This window comes from Anabrus simplex, chromosome 7, assembly GCF_040414725.1.
Source record: "Anabrus simplex isolate iqAnaSimp1 chromosome 7, ASM4041472v1, whole genome shotgun sequence".
NCBI lineage: Eukaryota > Metazoa > Arthropoda > Insecta > Orthoptera > Tettigoniidae > Anabrus > Anabrus simplex.
In genome coordinates this window covers 141498720-141514567 of record NC_090271.1, presented here as the reverse complement: position 1 = coordinate 141514567, position 15848 = coordinate 141498720, and the positions used below count along the sequence as shown (strand labels likewise).

The 15848-nt window shown below is 37.3% G+C and overlaps 1 protein-coding gene across 1 annotated transcript in view; it reads right to left on the bottom strand.

Moving 5' to 3' along the window:
• Positions 1-4687: 4687 nt before the first annotated feature.
• The window catches only part of LOC136876978 (homeobox protein OTX2-like), a 257983-nt gene continuing 246822 nt past the window's right edge, over positions 4688-15848 (bottom strand). The window contains exon 7 of the mRNA XM_067150752.2: positions 4688-4791. The gene's annotated coding sequence lies outside the window, so the exon portion shown is untranslated. The remainder of the gene's footprint in view (positions 4792-15848) is intronic.

Genomic DNA, 15848 nt, shown 5'->3' with positions numbered 1-15848 from the left:
TGAATATATCACAAAAACTTAACATATTAAAGAGTTAAATTTGATATCTGAAATCTCTTTTAAAAATAAAGAAGCACGTATTTTTTTCAGAAATGCAACTTCATGGTGGAGGGGCGTGGAAAGAAGTGAAGGCGTTGAATTTTTTTTATGAGGATATATGTTTGTCAGGTATTCAACCCGAAGGCTGGTTTTGTCCTCCACGGCTCCGTCAACAGCTGTCGTAGATAGCCTAGGCGTCGCTGACGAGGCATACTAGGGAAATGAGGAGTGAGGTAGTTTCCCGTTGCTTTCCTCACCGAGCCAGAAGTTGCTATTGCATATCGCCTGCCAAGCCCACTGAAATACATGCACCAACCGACCCTATGAGCGATATTTTTCATACCATTCATAACAGCGACTGGCTGCATAAGGAAAGGTATCACTAGCATCACTCATACCTCGGTCACTTTCATATTGTCGAAGTCAAGGATGAGACTGAGACAGGTCAATGAAAGTAACAAAATTGTTCTAGCCCATTCCAGAAGACATAGTGCACTGCAAATGTTACATTTCGCCAGCAAATGATTAATATATCTAAAAAAAAAATTAAGATGTTACTGACGTGAAAATTGGTACTTTGGAATCTCCTTTAAAAAATAAACATTTTTTTTTCTGAAAATCCACTTAAGGGGCTGAAAAGGATTGAAAAGGCGGGTAAATAAGTGAAAAGAAGTTGAATTCTGATAAGGGAGTTGAATTATTTTTATGGGGATACTTATATCTCAAAAACGCAAGATGTTACAGACGTGGATATAGGTATTTGGAATCTCTTTTAAAAATAAACACGTATATTTTTTTGTTTTCAACTTGAGAGGACTGTTTCTCACATGTACCTTTCTATGTCGCATGTTCCAGAGTTAGCTCTACCAATAGCCAGGTCATCATAGCTCTAAAAGGCAATACCACAGACGTGCTTTACAAAAAAGTTCTGGGGTGAATGAAACTCAATTTTTCGGTGAGTTTTTATACTTTATCCTTTTTATACTTTATATACCTTAGTGCAGTACCGAGGAACGATTACTTTTATCAAATTACGAAATCCACGCGAGCGAAGCCGCTAGTAACTGCTAGTCTATATGTATAAAATAACATCTCCTGACTGAATGATTCATCATTGCCGAGTCAAAACTACTGGTCATAAAGAAGTGAAATTTTGGGGATAAATTTAAATTACAATGTAGGTGCTCACTAAGGGACGATTTTTAGATACTCCGTCGCTAAAGGGGTGAAAATGGGGGAGGGGTGAAATTTTAAAATAAGTGTATCTAGGCCTATATCTCAAAAACTTAACAGTTTAAAGACGTGAAAATTGGTATTTGAACTTCCTTTAAAAATAAAGAAACACATATTTTTTGTTTTCAAAAAATCATCTTCAGGGGTTGAGAAAGGTGAAAAAGCGGTTGAATACCTTTTATGAGGATACTTATATCTCAAAAACTGAAGATGTTAGTCATGAAAATTGGTATCTGGTCTCCTTTAAAAATAAAGAAACACGTATTGCTTAGTTTTCTGAAAATCAAATTAACGGGGGATAAATGAATTGAAAAATTATTTGAATTCTTTGTATGAGGATACTTATTACTAAAAAACGAGGATGTTACGGACGTGAAAATTGGTATTTGGAATCTCCTTGTAAAAAAACAAACACATATTTGGAAGGGGGAGGGGTTATCTTAAGTGGGGTGTATAAAGAGTTGAATTCTTTTTATGAGGATACAAATAATAAGTGGACTTAAAACAATACACTTCTAAGGGGTTTTGACTGGGAGGTGAAGAATTATGACCAAAATATGCATTCATATGAAACCGTCTGAACTACGAAGTTAAAATTTCAAATGATATCCTAAGTGTTAAATAACAGAAGGTTTGAAACAAATTATTTAACCCCTCAAGACTTAAATGGGGCTTAAAATACGAAAACAAATATATTCATTCTTTCCTCCAAAACGGTTTACCGCACGAAGACAAAACTGCAAATAGCAATATATATTTGAAATCCTATGTGTGAAATAGGAAATATTTTTAAACGTCCCACCCCTAAAGTGTTATATGAGGTTAGCTCCGTAAACGAAATTATTCATCTCGCCAAAACCGTTTGACGTACAAAGTTGTAATTTTACGAGAAGGTTCTTCTTTTATGTCCTAGGTGTAAAATATCGTACACGGTACTTCAAAATATTTCTCCCGTAAGGGGTTTAGATGGTGGTTGACTCTCAAAAACACAATATCCATTCTTCCGAAATGGTTTCAGACACGAACTTAATATTTTATATGAAGGGTGGTCTTCTATATTCTAGATTTTAATAAATATTTAAAAACATTGACGCCCCTGAAAAGCATTCATTCCTCCACTACTGTTCGACGTACAAAGTCGAAATTTCACAGCTTGGTCGCTTTTATGTCCTAGATGTTAAATAAGATATGGTTTAAAACATTCAAATTCTTCCGTATGGGGTTCAAATGAGTATTAGATCATAAAATAAATAATCACTCCCACAAAACCGTTTGAAATACGAATTGAGGGCGTATTTTACAGGCTCAGCTGACAGTGGACTCTCCAAAATGTAAAACTTTGAATAATAACTTTCGGTTTAAAACCGTAGCGAAGCACGGGTATCTTGCTAGTTATTTAATAAAAGGGGGAAAATATTTATCCTGCACATTATTTCCACTCAGTACGATCTACATTCAGGTAGCAATAATTTGTATATTTTCTGACTCAGCTGTACAGCTTTTCCTCTGTCTTAATTCACCATATCTCCAGTTTTCTAGGATACAGAGTAGAAAAAATGTTGAATTCTGTTCCGTTAGTATTTACAAGCAAAATAAAGCCATCTCCATACTGTTTCTAACCTTGGCACAATGTGAGATTAGTTAGTTCTATTCGCAGTCACCGGAATTGAACTAGTGTTATTTCTGTCGTAGGTTGAGCAAAGCCTGGAGCTACGAGTGTATTTAGAAGTGATAGTTTCGTTTCTAAATTTCTCTTTTCTGAAAGGAAATCGAACCTACCTCTGTCCGGATGAAGGCATTATTACTGGCTTGGCTAGGTAGCCCCCATTAAAGATGAAAAATGAAAATCCACAGCTTGTTTCCAGTCATTCGACCGGGTCAGGAATGGAATGCATAACGCTCGCATCTAGCGGCGAGGATAGAAATTGTGCTGTCTACCGAAGCCTGTCGCACTCCTCTGGAGCAGTGATTAATGACTGACAGATACAGATGAAATGAAATTATTTTTGGAGAGTGTTGCTGGAATGAAAGACGACAGGGAAAACCGGAGGACCCGGAGAGATTAACAACGCACGAAAAAGTTACTGTGCTACCGGACATGTTCCAAGATTGATGTAAGTAAAATTGAACAACGGTCATACATGAAAATTGAAACTCTCCATGACAGAAATTCACATCATTGTCATGCGGAGCTAACATAAGAGTTGACAAAGCTTTGTCATATCAAACTGTTGAGATGTCGCAGATTGGATATCCCGTGTCCGTTTACACAAAGATGGCAATAATAATAATAATAATAATAATAATAATAATAATAATAATAATAATAATAATAATAATAATAATAATAGCGTATGGCCTCCGGAGAGGTCTGGTGCAGGTCTTTTTCTAGTAGACGGCCTCTAGGCGAACTGCATGTTTGTGAGAATGGGCCCTACCTAAGGTGACTTTTAATGATGAAGACGGCACACACACCCAGCCCCCAAGCCAGAGGGTCCAATACACTGGAACCATACTCTTACTGATGTCTAACCACTGACTTATACGACCTCCCATTTACATCCTTCCTACAACCCCTAAATACCCTTAAACCATATGAAGAGATCTGTAACCTTTACTCACCACCTTGTTAATGTGAGTGCCTCGCTACCTCAGCCACTAGGAATAATCCCAGAAATCATTTCTGTGATAGATAGTGAGAACTCAAATTCATGGATTTCTCTGAAAGCGATAGTTCAGATTTTAAATTTCTCGATACGCCTTTACACTCTCGACTGGGCAACTCTTGGAAACTCAGGAAATAGCTGAAAAAACATTAACTGTTACGTCAGTGTTGGAAGGTATATACATTGTTTTAAGCACTGGTTACATCTTGTACTTTGTACTCATCTGAAGGTATTTGTAACTTAAATTTTATTTATCATAATTAAGATATTATTATTTTTTCAGCCATTTGTAGGGTCATTTCATTCTCTTTCTGTCTTGGTCGTGAATTCGAGACAAATGACCTTTCTATTACTACATAACATTCTTATTGAATATTCCATCCGAAGTGATAGGTCTACAAATTTGCGACATTCAGTTTGGAATGTTAAGGTCTAGACTCTAGGTCATCATAATTACATAATTATTATTAATTTCCAGAATTTGTCCTCCAAAAGGTGAAAAAACTAGATCTAAGAGGTTCACAAATATTCGAAGATGGGTCTTCTAAGAAGCCATCACGGAATCTCGTTGAGAAAATTACTAATCTTTGGAAAGCAAATTGTACGGTTTTAAAGTTTAAGGGAAGAATTGAAATCAACTAGAAACCATATTTTAGGAATGATGACTTTCATAGGAGGTAGTCTGTGACTGGTTCTTCACTACATTTCTAAACTACGGTTTGTCGACGATGAGTTTGCAGCTGCAGGACCCTTGAGGTACCGTAATGACTAGCTGTAAGCGCTTCGTAGACTGTCGTACTCTCGATTTTCCCGTCTCACTCTAGTTGGCTGCTGCCCAGCACTGTGAGGTCATCTGCAACAATTAACATCACACAATGGTGAACAACACAGATCTCAATATGCTACTGCGTTATACGAAAAGTATGAAGTGTTTTCTAAAAAAAAAGAGAGAAATAAATGACATATGTTTGAGAAAATGCTTATTCATGAAAATATTTTCCATTCTTTCTCAACTTCTACAACTTCCCACTCTTCCAGAAATTTTAAAATTTCTTTCACTCAAAAATGGGCTGGCTTGAATAGAAAAGTATTCCAAGTGCTATTTGACAGTATGAAAATCGACAAATGAGAGTCGAATCGGCCTTGAAACCTAAAGTCTATAGTGTACCGTACTTTGGTGAAACCTGTAGTGATATATGGTTCAAAGACCTAGACAATGACGTACCCCACTGACTGTTACGGAAGTGGAAAAACATATTGGAGGATGAAAACGGTCCAGTAAATGATAGTGGATTTTGGAGAGCGAGAAGCAATATATAGTTTAGAGAACTATAGGCTACAACAGACCAGATATCGTTTCAGAATTTAAATGAACATGCTGTGATGGCCTGTGGAAAGAATCCCAGAGGATAGGCTGGTCAGGAAGGCTTTAAAGGGTAAGCCAGGACGACTCGAATGAATGGCTGGCCTGGAATCCGGTGTCTGGATTATGAGAGAGCAGACGTGAGGAGATGGGAGTTGGCGAACTGAAGTTAGAGATAGAGAAAAGAGGTCAACGTCCTTCAAAGTCTGTCACGCCAAGGACTACGTAGGTAAATATAAACAATTAATTTCTAGAGTGTTCTAGAGGTTGTGTGAGTATTCAGGGGCTGTAGTGAGGCTGTAAAGGAGAGGGCATATACGACTATGATAAGACCGCAGTTAGAGTATGGTTCCAGTGTATGGGAATCTCATCAAGACTGTTTGATACGAGAACTGGAAAATATTCAAAGGAAAGCAGCACGATTTGTTCTGGGTGTTTTCCTACAAAGGAGTAGTGTTACGAAAACGTTGCAAACTTCGGGCTTGGGATTAAGGAGACCAGATGCTCGGCTATGTGGTACGTTTCGAGCTGTCAGTGGTGAGTTGGCGTGGAATGACTTAAGTTGACGAATAAGCTTGGACGGAGCTTTTAAATGTAGGAAAGATCATAATCTATATATATAAAATAACTTGTCCTGACTGACTGACTGACTGACTGACTGATTCATCATCGCCGAGCCAAAACTACTGGACATAAAGAAATGAAATTTTGGGGATACATTCATATTAACATGTAGGTGCACGCTAAGAGAGGATTTTTGGAAATTCCGTCGTTAAGGGGGTGAAAAGGGGGGTGAAATATTAAAATTAGTGTGTCTATATCTCGAAACTTTGAAAGTTTACAGATGTAAAAATTGGTATTTAGAATCTTCTTTAAAAATAAGGAAACACGTATTTTTTGGTTTTCAGAAAATCCAAATAGGAGGGGTGAAAAGGGGTGAAAATGGGGAAAATGGGTTGAATGCCCTTAATCAGGATACCAGTACTTATATCTCAGAAACTGAAGATATTACAGACCTGAAAATTGGTACTTTTGATCTCTTTTAAAAATAAAGAAACACGTATTTTTTTGTTTTTGGAAAATCCAATTAGTGGGAGGGTGAAAAGGGGGTGAATTTTTAAAATGAGTGAATCTATATCTCCAAACTTTTATAGTTTGCAGATGTAAAAATTGGTATTTAGAATCTTCATTAAACATAAAGAAACACGTATTTTTTTGTTTTCGGAAAATCGCAATAGGAGGGGTGAAAAGGGGTGAAAAAGGTGTTGAATGCCTTTAATGACGATACTTATATTTCAGAAACTGAAGATATTACAGACCTGAAAATTGGTGTTTGGGATCTCCTTTAAAAATAAAGAAACACGTATTTTTTGTTTCTGAAAAATCCAATTAAGGGGGGGTGAAAAGGGGGTAATGTTTTAAAATGAGTGTATCTATATCTCAAAACTTTTAAAGCTTAAAGATGTGAAAATTGGTATTTAGAATCTCCTTTAAAAATAAAGAAACACGTATATTTTGTTTTCGGAAAATCCCAATAGGAAGGGTGGAAAAGGTTGAAAAAGGTGTCGAATGCCTTTAATAAGTCTACTTTTATTTCAGAACCTGAAGATATTACAGACGTGAAAATTGGTGTTTGGGATCTCCTTTAAAAATAAAGAAACACTTTTTTTTTTGTTTTTGGAAAATCCAATTAATGGGGGGGTGAAAAGGGGGTAATTTTTTAAAATGAGTGTATCTATATCTCAAAACTGTTAAAGTTTATAGATGTAAAATTGGTATTTAGAATCTCCTTTAAAAATAAAGAAACACGTATTCCTTTGTTTTCGGAAAATCCCAATAGGAAGGGTGTAAAAGGGTGAATAATGGGTTGAATGCCTTTAATGAGGCTACTTATATTTCAGAACCTGAAGATATTACAGACCTGAAAATTGGTATTTGGGATCTGCTTTAAAAGTAAAGAAACACGTATTTTTTCGTTTTTGGAAAATCCAAATATTGGGGGGTGAAAAGGGGGGGTGAATTTTTTAAAATGAATGTGTGTACATCTTAAAACTTTAAAATTACAGATGTAAAAATTGGTAGTTAGAATCTCCTCTAAAAATAAAGGAACACGTGGGTTGAATGCCTTTAATGAGGATACATATATCTCAGAAATGGAACATATTACAGAACTGAAATTTTGTATATGGGATCTCCTTTAAAAATAAAGAAACACGTATTTTTTTTTTTAGTTCTTGGAAAATCCAATTAATGGCGGTTAAACAGAAGTGACAAATTGGGGTGAATTTTTTGAAAGAATCTTGGAAACGTAAAATGTTACAGACGTAAAAAGTGGGTGTTTGGAATCTCCTGTAAATGTAAAGAAACGTAGGTGATTTGTTTTTGGAAACTCCACTTAAGGGGAACCCAAAATGGTTGAAATTTTAAAATGAGAAGTTTTACAGTATATCTAAAAAAAACTTAACATGTTACAGAAGTGAAAAATGGTATTTTTATCTCTATTAAACATAAAGAAAGGTGTATTTTTAGTTTTCGGAAATACCACTTGGGTGGAGGGGGGGTGAAAGTGACTGAAAATGGTGTTGAATTCTTTTAATTAGGCTACTGATATCTTAAAAACGAAGATGTTACAGACGTGAAATTTGATATTTGCAATCTGCTTTAAAAGTAAAGAAACACGTATTCTCGGAGAATCCAATGAAAGGGGGGGGGGGGGGAGGTGGGTGAAAGAATTGAAAAATTAATTGACTTTAATTGTATGAGAATATATACATCTAATAAAAACCAAAGTTGTTACAGACGTGAAAATTCGTATTTGGATCTCCTTTAAAAACAAAGAAAAGCGCGTTTTGGGGGGGAAACCATCTTGGGGCGGGAGTGTAAAGGAGTTGAATTCCTTTCATGGGGACACATAAATCAAAAAGTGAAGAAAAGGAGTCGTGATAATTGGTATTTAGAAGATCCTTTACTATTAAAGAAACAAGTATTTTTTGCGGGAAAATTCACTTGGTGGGGGGGGGAAATTAGTTTGAAATGAAGTGACAAAAGTAAATTATATTTATGGGGATACTTATATATCAAAACTGAAGGTAATAGACGTGAACATTGGTGTTTTTAATCTCCCTTAAACATAAAGAAACACGCCTTCCTTTAATTTTTTTAGGGGGGGGGGTGGTTGGCAGTAAAAATTTAACGGCGGTGTGGTGTAAAAGGAGGTGAGACTAATTGATTTTACTGTTCTTAATGTACTTATAAGGATCCTCCGTTGCTCAGGCGGCAACGCGCCGGCCTCTCACAGCTGGGTTCCGTGGTTCAAATCACGGTCACTCCATGTGACATTCGTGCTGGACAAAATGGAGGCGGGACAGGTTTTTCTCCGGATACTCCGGTTTTCCCTGTCATCATTCATCCCAGCAACACATAATAGTAATAATAATAATAATAATAATAATAATAATGTTCCGGACCGTCGTCAAATGTGCGGACCGCGCTGGAAACGGCTCCTGGACGGGTAATGACTAAGAATGCGGTCCGGCCGCGGGTTCAGTGCCGCCAAGGCACCCAATATGGCTCCACGCCGGATCTCCTGAAGGATTTTTTCCAGATTAAAAATGATTATAGGAAAATACGGTATGGCAAAGATTTACGGACACAACTGACCGGGAAGAATACCTGAGCCTATCCCGGGAAGTACGAAATCGATTGCTGGAAAGGAAGATTGAAAAATGGGAGGAAACGTGCCGTAATCTAATAGAAAACGAGTCAGATCGGGAATTTTGGTGGATTCTCGCTGAAAACGAGTCAGATCGCGAATTTCGGCGGATTATACATCTAAAACAATAAGCATTCAATTATAAATTTCAGTTTAGTACCGTAGCGAAGCACGGGTACCTTGCTAGTCTATATATATAAAATAACTTGTCCTGACTGACTGACTGATTCATCATCGCCGAGCCAAAACTACTGGACATAAAGAAATGAAATATTGGGGATATATTCATATTAAGATGTAGGTGCTCGCTAAGAGAGGATTTTTGGATATTCCGTCGCTAAGGGGGTGAAAAGGGGGGTGAAATTTTAAAATTAGTGTATCTATATCTCAAAACTTAAAAAGTTTACAGATGTAAAAATTGGTGTTTAGAATCTTCTTTAAAAATAAGGAAACACGTATTTTTTTGTTTTCAGAAAGTTCCAATAGGAGGGGTGAAAAAGGGTGAAAATGGGGAAAAATGGGTTGAATGCCTTTAATCACGATACCGGTACTTATATCTCAGAAACCGAAGATATTACAGACCTGAAAATTGGTACTTTTGATCTCCTTTAAAAATAAAGAAACACGTATTTTTTTGTTTTTGGAAAATCCAATTAATGCGATGGTGAAAAGGGGGTGAATTTTTAAAATGAGTGAATCTATATCTCCAAACTTTTAAAGTTTGCAGATGTAAAAATTGGTATTTAGAATCTTCATTAAAAATAAAGAAACACGTATTTGTTTGTTTTCGGAAAATCGCAATAGGAGAAGTGAAAAGGGTGAAAAAGGGGTTGAATGCCTTTAATGAGGCTACTTATATCTCAGAAACTGAAGATATTACAGACCTGAAAATTGGTGTTTGGGATCTCCTTTAAAAATAAAGAAACACGAATTTTTTTGTTTGTGGAAAATCCAATTAAGGGGGGTGAAAAGGGGGGTAATATTTTTTAAATGAGTGTATCTATATCTCAAAACTTTTAAAGGTTATAGATGTGAAAATTGGTATTTAGAATCTCCTTTAAAAATAAAGAAACATGTATATTTTGTTTTCGTAAAATCCTAATAGGAAGGGTGGAAAAGGTTGAAAAATGGGTCGAATGCATTTCATGAATCTACAGTACTTATATTTCAGAACCTGAAGATATTACAGACCTGAAAATTGGTGTTTGGGATCTTCTTTAAAAATAAAGAAACACGTATTTTTCTGTTTGTGGAAAATCCAATTAATGGGGGGGGGTAAAAAGGGGGTGATATTTTAAAATGAGTGTATCTATATCTCAAAACTTTTAAAGTTTATAGATGTAAAAATTGGTATTTTGAATCTCCTTTAATAATAAAGAAACACATATTATTTTGTTTTCGGAAAATCCCAATAGGAAGGGTGGAAAAGGGTGAATAATGGGTTGAATGCCTTTATTGAGGCTACTTATATTTCAGAACCTGCAGATATTACAGACCTGAACATTTGTATTTTGGATCTACTTTAAAAGTAAAGAAACATGTATTTTTTCGTTTTGTGAAAATCCAAATAATGGGGGGGGGGTGAAAAGGGGGGTGAATTTTTAAAATGAGTGTGTCTACAACTTAAAACTTTAAAATTTACAGATGTAAAAATTGGTAGTTGGAATCTCCTCTAAAAATAAAGGAATACGTATTTTTTGTTTCCTGTAAATCCTAATAGGAGGGGTGTAAAAGTGTGAAAAATGGGTTGAATGCCTTTAATGAGGATACATATATCTCAGAAACGAAGGATATTACAGAACTGAAAATTTGTATATGGGATCTCCTTTAAAAATAAAGAAACGCGTTTTTTAGTTTTTGGAAAATCCAACTAATGGCGGTTAAACAGGAGTGACAAATTGGGGTGAATTTTTTGAAAGACTATATCTACAGATTATCTTGGAAACGTAAAATGTTACAGACGTAAAAAGTGGGTGTTTGGAATCTCCTGTAAATGTAAAGAAACAGGGGTGATTTGTTTTTGGAAACTCCACTTAAGGGGAACTCAAAAGGGGTGAAATTTTAAAATGAGAATTTTTACAGTATATAAAAAAAAAACTTAACATGTTACAGAAGTGAAAAATGGTATTTTTTTATCTCTATTAAACATAAAGAAACGTGTATTTTTAGTTTTCGGAAATACCACTTGGGTGGAGAGGGGGTTAAAGTGACTGAAAATGGTGTTGAATTATTTTAATTAGGCTACTGATATCTCAAAAATGAAGATGTTACAGACGTGAAATTTGGTATTTGCAATCTGCTTTAAAAGTAAAGAAACACGTATTCTCAGAAAATCCAATGAAGGGTTGGGGGGGGGGGGGGGTGAAAGAATTGAAAAATTAATTGACTTAATTGTATGAGAATACATACATCTAATAAAAACTAAAGTTGTTACAGACGTGAAAATTCGTATTTGGATCTCCTTTAAAAACAAAGAAAAACGCGTTTTGGGAGGAAACCATCTTGGAGGGCGGGAGTGTAAAGGAGTTGAATTCCTTTCATGAGGACACATAAATCAAAAACTGAAGAAGTTAGAGTCGTGATAATTGGTATTTAGAGGATCCTTTACTATTAAAGAAACAAGTATTATTTGCGGGAAAATTCACTTAGGGGGGGGGGGGGAGGGAGGGCAGTAGTGCGAAATGAAATGAAGAAAGTAAATTATTTTTATGGGGATACTTATATCTCAAAACTGAAGGTAATAGACGTGAACATTGTTGTTTGGAATCTCCCTTAAGCATATAGAAACAAGCCTTCTTTTAATTTTTTTGGTGGGGGGGGGGGTGGTAAATAAACTTAACGGCGGTAGGGTGTAGAAGGAGGTGAGACCAATTGATTTTACTGTTATTAATGTACTTATAAGGATCCTCCGTTGCTCAGGCAGCAGCGCGCCGGCCTCTCACAACTGGGTTCCGTGGTTCAAATCCCGGTCACTCCATGTGACATTCGTGCTGGACAAAACGGAGGCGGGACAGGTTTTTCTCCGGATACTCCGGTTTTCCCTGTCATCAGCCATTCCAGCAACACATAATAATAATAATAATAATAATAATAATAATAATAATAATAATAATAATAATAATGTTCCGGACCGTCATCAAATGTGCAGACCGCGCTGGAAACGGCTACTGGACGGGTAATGACTAAGAATGCAGTCCGACCGCCGGTTCAGTGCCGCCAAGGCACCCAATATAACACCACGCCGGATCTCCTGAAGGATTTTATCCATATTAAAAATGATTATAGGAAAAGATGGCAAAGATTTACGTACACAACTGACCGGGAAGAATACCTGAGCCTAGCCTGGGAAGTACGAACTCGATTGCTGGAAAGGAAGATTGAAAAATGGGAGGAAACGTGCCGTAAAAAAATAGAAAACGAGTCAGATCGGGAATTTTGGTGGATTCTCGCAGAAAACGAGTCAGATCGCGAATTTCGGCGGATTATATATCTAAAACAATAAGCATTCAATTATAAATTTCAGTATAATACCGTAGCGAAGCACGGGTATCTTGCTAGTATGAAGATAAAGTTAGAATTCAAGACGACAGATTGGGGTAAATATTCATTTTAGGACGAGGCGTAAGGGATTTCGAATAAATTATCAAGGAAAATGTTTGATAAATTTCCAAGTTAGTTGAAAATATTTAAGAAAAAGCTACATAAACAACTGATAGGAAATCTGCCACCTGGGCGTCAGCCCTAAGTACATACTGATTGATTGATTGATTGATTGATTGATTGATTGATTGTAATGCATATTGATATTTCCCCAGCGATTGGGGTGCACATCGCCGGAGTAAGTGGTCCAACCACTTTGAATGAATGATGGTGAGAGAAGTACTTGAGAAGAAATACATTAAATGAATTACCTGCCCCATTCAACCAAGAACACGATGGTCCTATGCCTCCCTCTGACACTGTATAGCCGCTCGAAAGAAAAATAAGCGCGTGGTATTGAATGTCATTTGCATTTAATATTTTATCAGACTTAAATATTATCAAAATATAATTTACCGACCCATGTAGATACAAACTCAGTGGATACCCACAACAAACATTGTATCCATAGGATGAATTGTTTCTGAGGAAAGCGCTCCTGCGGATGTACCTTACAGAGCACTACAGTCTCTTGTCAGAAACCGCTTCGTAGCAAGATGCCCGTTATAACAATATGCGTCAAGTTGTTGAATAATGCATTACCTGTCATTTGATGAGACCGGGCGAGTTGGCCGTGCGCGTAGAGGCGCGCGGCTGTGAGCTTGCATCCGAGAGATAGTAGGTTCGAATCCCACTACGGCAGCCCTGAAGATGGTTTTCCGTGGTTTCCCATTTTCACACCAGGCAAATGCTGGGGCTGTACCTTAATTAAGGCCACGGCCGCTCCCTTCCAACTCCTAGGCCTTTCCTATCCCATCGTCGCCATAAGACCTATCTGTGTCGGTGCGACGTAAAGCCCCTAGCAACAAAAAAAATAACAAAAAAATCATTTGATGAGGTTGAAAGGTTGTGCCAAGTGATCTAGTATATTAGGATATGAAAGTGCTGCAACCGAGCTCGATAGCTGCAGTTGCTTAAGTGCGGACAGTATCCAGTATTCGAGAGATAGTGGGTTCAAACCCCACTGTCGGCAGCCGTGAAGATGTTTTCCCATGGTTTCCCATTTTCACACCAGGCAAATGCTGGGGCTGTACCTTAATTAAGGTCATGGTCGCTTCCTTCCCACTCCTAGCCCTTTCCTGTCCCATCGTCACCATAAGACCTATCTGTGTCAGTGCGACGTAAAGCTAAGTGTAAAATAAAAATAATTTAAAAAAGAAAGAAAGAGAGTGCTGCAAACGATGGTACGAAGCAATGAAAGGGGCATGATGTAGTGAAACGGAGGGGATGGACATAATTTACGGCTTGTAGAGGGTCGAAAAAATGAATTGGACAGGGATTAATAAAATGATCATGGCAATGTACAAGGAATGTTGTAGTTGCGTGCAAACACAAGTTGGTAGGACAAGTTGGTTCAAAATCACTAGTAGGCTGAGACAGGGAAGTGTTCTATCGCCAATCCTGTTTACAATAGTAATGGATGACACCATGAAAACAGCAAAAGCAGCATATGGATGGAGGAAGAGAAATGAACATGTTATTATTTGCAGATGATATTGTGATTAGGGGAGAAGAGAACATGAATGTTCAAGAACAGTTCGATGTGGTGAATGGGAAGATCGAAGAATGTGGATTGAAAATAAGTGTCGAAAAGAGTAAAACTCTTGTTATGACTACAGGGGGGGGGGGGAAGGAAAGGAAAGGCCAGATTAGACTTGCAGACAAGCCCCTGGAAGTAGTGGAGACGTTCAAATATCTGGGGAGTGAATGAATGGATAATGCTCGATTAGATGCTGAAATTAGTAAGAGGATTCAAGCTGGAATATGTTTCTATCATAGCGTAAGAAACGTGTTATGGGACAAAGATGCGCCAACGGAAGCAAAGGAAACTATGTACAAGATGTATTACGCACTTACAACAACTTATGGAGCAGAAACTTGGACAGTGACAAAGAAGGATGAGAGTCGAATACAGGCAGCCGAAATGAAGTTCTTGAGGAGTATGATACGGAAGAGTAGAATAGACAAAATAAGGAATGAGAAAATCCGCGAAGAAATTGGAGTGAAAAAATGAGTGATAGAATAGAAAAGATCCGACTGAGATGGTTTGGCCACGTAAAGCGAATGAGTGATGAAATAATTTTTTTTAAAAGTGTAAGAAATGCAAATGCAAGGAGAGGCCGCGGACGACCACGATTGAGATGGAAGGACACAATCCAACGCAGTGTTAGAGAAAGAAACCTGGACTGGGACACAATCTTGGAGGAGGAGGAGTGGAAAGACCGAAAAAAGTGGAGAGGAAGCAAATTTGCCCCTACCCGGCTTCAGCTGAATAATGGGAAATGATGATGATGATGATGATGATGATGATGATGATGATGAGAGGATCAAGAAGCGTTTTCCTCGGGATAATGTCATTGCTGGCATATTCGCTGTCCTTTGGAGGCCCGAGTCCCATTTTTTCCATGCAAATATTTGAAAATCTTCTCTTTTCTCCCTTTTCTATTAACATTCCAAATATAATTCTTTCCCTCGATATCAAGGGGGTTTGATGAATCAGTTTGTGTGGCGCTGAACAAATACAGCGATTCTTTCAAATACATTACTAGATTCTTTCGTGGATTGAGCTGGAAAAATTAAGAGCAGGAATCTTTGATAGCCGCCAAACTCCTGAACTCATGAACGATTCAAATTTCGCAAACTGGCATGACCGATATTGAAGTTTTTGCCTGGCACATCTTGGTTATGGTTGTCGATAACAACTCTGGTAACCACAAAGCAAAATATTACTAAGAATTTCTACAAAACATGATCTGGGTGCTAATATGATCATAAAAGTAAACTGTTTCTACAGCCACTTGCAAAGATTTCCACAAAATCTTGGTGATTTGAGCGAAGAACAAAGCGACGGGTTGCATCAAATAAAGGTGATAGAGGAAAGGCATTGAGGCATATGGGACAGACATATTCTGGCAGACAACTGCTGAAGCCTTCAACGTGATTGTCTTAATGGCCCACATAGAAGGAAATCATACAGCTGGCAACTAACTCAACTAAGAGAACCCTACTAAAAGCCCTCGAAGTACAAGAAAGGAAGTTCCTGAGAAGGATAGTAGGACCAAGGATCCTATCAGATGGAAGGCGATGGTACAGACCAAACCGTGAACTCAACCAACACCAAGAAACCCTCACATAT